This window comes from Pongo abelii, chromosome 15, assembly GCF_028885655.2.
Source record: "Pongo abelii isolate AG06213 chromosome 15, NHGRI_mPonAbe1-v2.0_pri, whole genome shotgun sequence".
NCBI lineage: Eukaryota > Metazoa > Chordata > Mammalia > Primates > Hominidae > Pongo > Pongo abelii.
The window spans coordinates 39,933,673-39,940,186 of NC_072000.2; positions in this window are offsets into that span (position 1 = coordinate 39,933,673).

The window sequence follows — 6,514 nt, forward strand, 5'->3', positions numbered from 1 at the left end:
ACTTCAGGATTGTGACTCTCACTGGAGAGAGAGGGAAAGACAGAGAGAGAGAGAGAAAGGGATAGATTTTATTTGTCTGCACTTGGCCTGGTTCTTTAAAAATAAAAACTTGAAGCAAATATTAACATTTATTAAGTCTAGGTGGCAGGACACAGTTGTTTGATATATGATTTTGTGTACTTTTCTGTATGTTTGAAAAGTTTACAGTTTTTTAATGGACTCCTAATTTCACAATTCTAGAATGGCAAAAAAAATTCTATTAACTTGATAATCTAAAATTATATAAATAATTCAAACTTAATTTTAAGATAACTTGGAAGAAAATTCTATTTCTTAGTGATTTAAAGCAGTGTAGACAAAGACCATCCTACAATGGCCATTTAAAGACAAGAAAATAGTACTTGTAATAAATTGGATTTATCAGACAGTGCTGTGGTTACCAAAAACTGCAAGTCACAAGAATAAGAACATTTGAAGCATTTTGTCATGTAAGGATGGGTTATTTTTTTAGTGTCCCTACTTAAAAGGACTTTATTTTTTTAGAGTAGTTTTAGGTTCACAGCAAAACTGAGAAGGTACAGAGATTTCCCATATACCCCCTTCCCCAATACAGGCATGGACTCCCCCATTATCAACATCCCTCATCAGAGTGGTACATTTGTTATAATTGATGGACTTATATTGACATGTCATTTTCACACAAGGTCCACACTTCACATTGATTCACTCTTGGTGTTGTACATTCTATGGGTCTAAGCAAATGTATAATGGCATACATCTATTATTATAGTATCAGGGAGTATTTTCACTGTCCCTAAGAGTTTCTGTGCTCTGCCTACTCATCTCTACCCCTCACCTTCCCTCACTCAACCCTTAGTAACTATTGATCTTTTACAGTCTTCATAGTTTTGCCTTTTTCAGAATATGGTATAGCTGGAATCATTTAATATGTAGCCTTTTCAGCTTGATTTCTGTCACTTAGTAATATGCATTTAAATTTCTTCCATGTCTCTTCATTGTTTGATATTACATATATAAATTTTTTTTTTGAAACAGAATCCCACTCTGTTGCCCAGGCTGGAGTGTAGTGGTGCGATCTTGACTCACTGCAGCCTCGAACTCCTGGGCTTAAGCAATCCTCTCGCCTCAGCCTCCCAAACAGTGGGACTACAGGCTTGAGCCACCATGCTTGGCTCAAAGTTTTAAGAGGCATTGCATTTTGGCAATGCAAGTACAAGAAGAAATGGAAGTAATAAGGAACTGGTACCTAAAAGAAATATATCTGAGATATGGAATAATTATTTACAAGGTGGATATCCTCTAGGTTCATTCATGGCACATATTGAGCAGTTACTTACATTCAACCAACATTGCCCATTTTTACCTTCAACGCTAAGAAAATATAAAATAAAAATTGTCCTTACTGTGTTTAAATTCTTACTAAAATTTCTAGTAAAGTTTATTTTTTAAACTGTCTCTTTATAATTCAGTAAATTATTCATAAAATGACTTAAAATATATTTTCTTTATTTTTTTGAGACAGAGTTTCACTCTTGTTGTCCAGGTTGGAGTGCAGTGGCGTGATCTCAGCTCACTGCAACCTCTGCCTTTCAGTTTCAAATGATTCTCCTGCCTCAGCCTCCCGAGTAGTAGCTGGGATTACAGGTGCCTGCCACCAAGCCTGGCTAATTTTTTGTATTTTTAATAGAGATGAGGTCTCACCATGTTGGTCAGGCTGGTTTCAAACTCCTGACCTCATGATCCGGCCACCTTGGCCTCCCAAAGTGCTGGGATTACAGGCGTGAGCCACTGCGCATGGCCTTAAAATATGTTTTTTTAAAGTTTTAAGATTCATTGGAAGTAGATGGTAAATGGTGATGACTATTTTTCCTGGCATGAGAGTTAAGATACATTTTTTAAATCTGAAGATCTTAGTAAAGTCCAAATGCCTAACATTAAATTTTTAAAATAGTATCAAAATTTTTTTAAAAATCTATCATATATTTAGGCAACATAAAATCACTTTCAAAGGATTATTTTTTAAAAGTAGCTCCAAAAAAATTTGAATAAATGTGAGATTGCTTTCCCTCCTCCCCCTGACACTTCCTCCAGGAAACCTTGGCCACAAAGAATGTATAAAAGTGTTAGAAAATTTGGGGATTGTGAAATGTTCACATGCTTCTGCTTTTTAAAAAAGTAAACATGCAAGGCTGGCAAACTGCTTTCCCTGTGTAAAAAGTAGGGACAGTGATTCAGTGCTCAGAAGAAATGAGCTATCAGGCTGGGTGCAATGGCTCATGCCTGTAACCCCAGCAGTCTTGGGGGCTGAGGCTGGTGGATCACCTGAGGTTGGGAGTTTGAGACCAGCCTGGCTAACATGGTGAAACCTCGTCTCTACTAAAAATACAAATATTAGCCTGGATGACAGAGTGAGACCCCATCTCTAAAAAACAAAACAAAAAAAAACCCAAAAAAACAGAAAAAACAAAAATTAAAAATAAAGTCTAAAGCTTTAATGACATAATTTTGTTGAATGATGGCGATTATTGCAAAACATTTTCATTTTTTGATTTATAAGCACCAATTAGAAAGATTTTTTTCATTTCTACATCTTGATTTTTTAAATCACCTTTGTGCACATAGCTATCTTTAGCATTTTTCAACTTAGGAACTATATCAAGTAAATTTTGGTGGATAAACATCATAAAAGATCAAATACAGCATTTAGCAAAATTAAATGGTCCAGGTTCTTGTCACAAAATATTGCATGATTAAGCTCTTCTCATTGAGTACCTGGTTGGAAATACTATTTCCTTGTTGTCCTTGGAAATATATGGTTCACTCCTTCATTCTTGAGTATGAGAAAACTCATCTAGAACATGCATCTTTAGACTCATGGTCTGAGATTTTGCTTACATGATCAGTTTCACCAACATCATCTAGGGTCTAGAGTACTGCCCTCTGTCTCTCTGTGTTCACCTGCTTTAATAATTGTGGAAATTCTTCTATTTTCTTCTTGCTATTATGGGCAAAAAATGAAAAATTCTGAACTCTTAACTGTATTCACTGAAAGCTTAAACAAAAAGGACTCTAAAGATGGTGTTTCTCCAGACTTTCATACCTTCTTGAAAGATGATGTAATACTTTTGACAATGCTATATGAAAACTGAAGGATGTTATAATAATGATCATTTATTTTCCTATCACATTATCCTTTTAGGTAATTCCATCAATATTCCATTTCCTTTTTATTTTAGTCTTTATTTTTATAGCATAGTTTGGAATAATTGATTAGTAATGATTAAATAATTCCTAGGATAATGAGATAGTAAGTTTTGAAAGATACAGAAAAGATCTCATAATATGTCTTAGATTTATGAGTCCAAAGAACCCATATGAGATTTACAAAATAGGAGCTTTATTCTATTTTTAAAAAGTAAATTTTCTCTTTATCACTTGGAGGATATCTAAGGAAGAGTAAAAGTCACGAAATATTAATTCTTACAGTTAGAACTGCTCAAAAAAGAAGCCCCAAACTAAAATTTTTTACAATGAACCTGGATGCTATCTCTTGGATCATAAAGCATTTCCCATTAATGTCACTGAAAAAAAAAAAGTATTATGGAACTGAAAGTTTTATAAAGGCCAGCCGCATTTTCATCAGTCTAGGTAACAGGGTCAGGGGTCTCAGCTCATGCTTTCTTTATGGAAGTGCTCTTCATTCCCCAAAGGTCTGGGCACATGTGGCTGTTTTGTTCTTGGAGATTTTACCGTTCAAGCCACAGGTCATTGTTCTGGGGTGGACAGTTGGCCCAAGTTGAGAATATGAACTACTGTTCCAGATTTTGAATCATAAGGAACAAACAAGGAATACTGGAAGCAAAGAGCTAGGTCAGAAATAGCTCCATGGAGCCCAAAGCCCTGGGCAAGCCTAAATTGCAAGGAAGCAGAAAGGAGGAAATCTTCAGAGAAGCCAAGCTCCAAAGGGAAAGAAGGGTGTACAGAATCCAGACAATGTGGCCCAGTGAGGGATAAAGGGTAACAAAACCTGCCTAAACTTCCTGCAGTTTGGATTCTTTACACCACCACCCCTTTATTTTAGAATTGGGCTCCTGTTTCTTGAAAACAGCAAATCTCTAAAACAGAAACTGGTGCCAGGAATAGGATTGCTCAAGTAACAGATCCTCAGTGAAAATGTAAAACTAACCATGGAGTTAAAGCAAAGAGGAGGGATGGGGTTAGGTGGGGTGGACAGGGAGGATTCCCTATTCTATGGAAAACTGGTACTTTGAAGGTAAGTGATAACAAAAGAGCCGAACAATGACCTATTATCTCTTGGGACCCAAACCACACGTGCAGGTTGTCTGGCTAAAAGCAGATAGAGAAAGGCAGGGAAAATGACCTGTTTCAAAAGGGAAATCTTCTGCTGAGATTGCTGGAGACCAGATCCAGATATTATTCATGAGTTTGAAAAACCTCAAGAGGCCAGCAATTGAAAGGAGAATATCTAACAGTACGCAGACTAGTGTGGGAATCCTAAGCCTTTCCCACAGGATAAACACGTTGATGCCCAATCCCAGCCCCACCAACCCCTTGTAAAACACTTTTATAGACTGGAATTTAACTTGTGGAAGGGAGAGATCCATAGGGCAGACTAGGGAAGAGGTGCTTTCCAGTCCCTGCAAGCAAGCCTCTTTCTAATCACTTGTGCTCCTTTATTCTCTTGAGGACAAGGCTGTTAGAAACAATGGGAATAGAAAGCTGAATAACAAAAATCCTGAAGGTAAAAAGGTCATTAGGCAGCCTTGTGATGAAGGGAGCAAATTTATCCCACAGAAATTCCTGGCATCACGTTTCAGTCAAAGATGTACTCAGGACAATGACTGAGAGCCCACTAATGTTCTGGGGTAGTTATCACCAGAAGAACCTTAGTCTTGGACAAGTACCTATCCCAACTCCTATCAAGATGGTGTTGAATCTTGAGCCTCTTCTGCAGGCTCCAGACTCAAGTAGAAAAGGCTGCTGGCACCAGACAATATGTACTCTAGTGGAGAGAAGACTCCTCTCTTAGGTCCCTCAGAAGGTAGGCCTTAGGACAACAGAAAGAGAGAATCGTAGTTAAGCATATCCTAGGACCCCCAAAGCATGACTTAGGAAGTTATTCTATTACCTAGGCAAGAAACAGACTTATGGCATTTATTGGTCTGGACTAGTGATCAGTGTACGATCCTGTTTTCTAAGTTCCTTCCCTACCACCAAGTCAGCCTCCTTTTCTAATTGGTAATTTTTTATTTTCATTTTCCCTACTGAATGGCTGGTGTGCTGATATTAAAATGTGTCACTAAACGTGGAGGATGTCATTATGACAGGATGATGATCACATGGACCAGATACAGAGTGGGGAATAGGTATTTGTAGCTGTACTTATACTATGGGATCATGCTAGAAAAGAACATCTTGAAGGATAAGTTTGCTCTGCAGAAATGAAATACAGTGGTAAGTCATTGGTGGAATCCACCTAGCCCATGTCTTCTTGGGAATGATTCCAATGCCTACATTTTCTGAGGAGACCACAATTTCAAAGCTGCCACAAATGGTTTCACAAGGTTGTGTGTACATTGCAAACTTCTTACAAACAGGTTCGGCCCCATCTGGCCACAGCTGACTGAGATGCCTGGTCACACTGAGTCTGGTTTAATCTCTGGAGAATATGAGCTAAGAAACACAAAACATGAGGTAAGCAGCAGTCACTGGAGTTGTGAAGTTCTAGAGCTGAGTTCAGAGTTTGCACCATAGCAGCTCAAACACATTAACAAACTGAGGCTCTGAAGATAGAACTAATAAAGACAGGACTAACATGTCACTCCATGTGGGGAAGCAGAGATAAAAAGGTCTTCAGAGAAACCAGTCCACAGAAAGATAATATAGTAGGTACATAGATGATTATGTGTAAGCTTTAAAAAACAAAGGCAGAGTGACAGAGACAAAAGGAGAGGGAGAGCAGAAAACAAGGTGAGTAGAGGACAGAGACAGAGAATGAGAGGCAGTCAGAGACACAGAAAGAGATTAATTGCTGGTGACTTCCTAGATCCTACAGTGTTTCACTGTACTTCCTGCAATAAAGTTCCAGGTTTCTGCTCCGTTTTAGCAACAACTCTTTTCCAAGCTATTTGGTAGATTTCTGAATCTTGTAACCAAACCTTTTTTGTTTGTTTTTTAAGACAGGGTCTCACTCTGTCACCCAGGCTGGAATACAGTGTGTCACTGCAGCCTCGACCTTGTGGGCTCAAGCGATCCTCCTACCTCAGCCTCCCAAAGTACTGAGATTACAGGAGTGAACTACCAAACAATTATTGACCTGAACAACTGCTCCATGAAAGAATTTCCACATAACTGTAGCTGCATCTTTCAAATGTTTAATTTGTAACCGTGGTAATGTATGCACTGCCTAATGTAAGCGGGGTCTTGTAAAGGTAAGACTCTCAAAAGAGAGGTACTAAAATTTCTTTGTAAT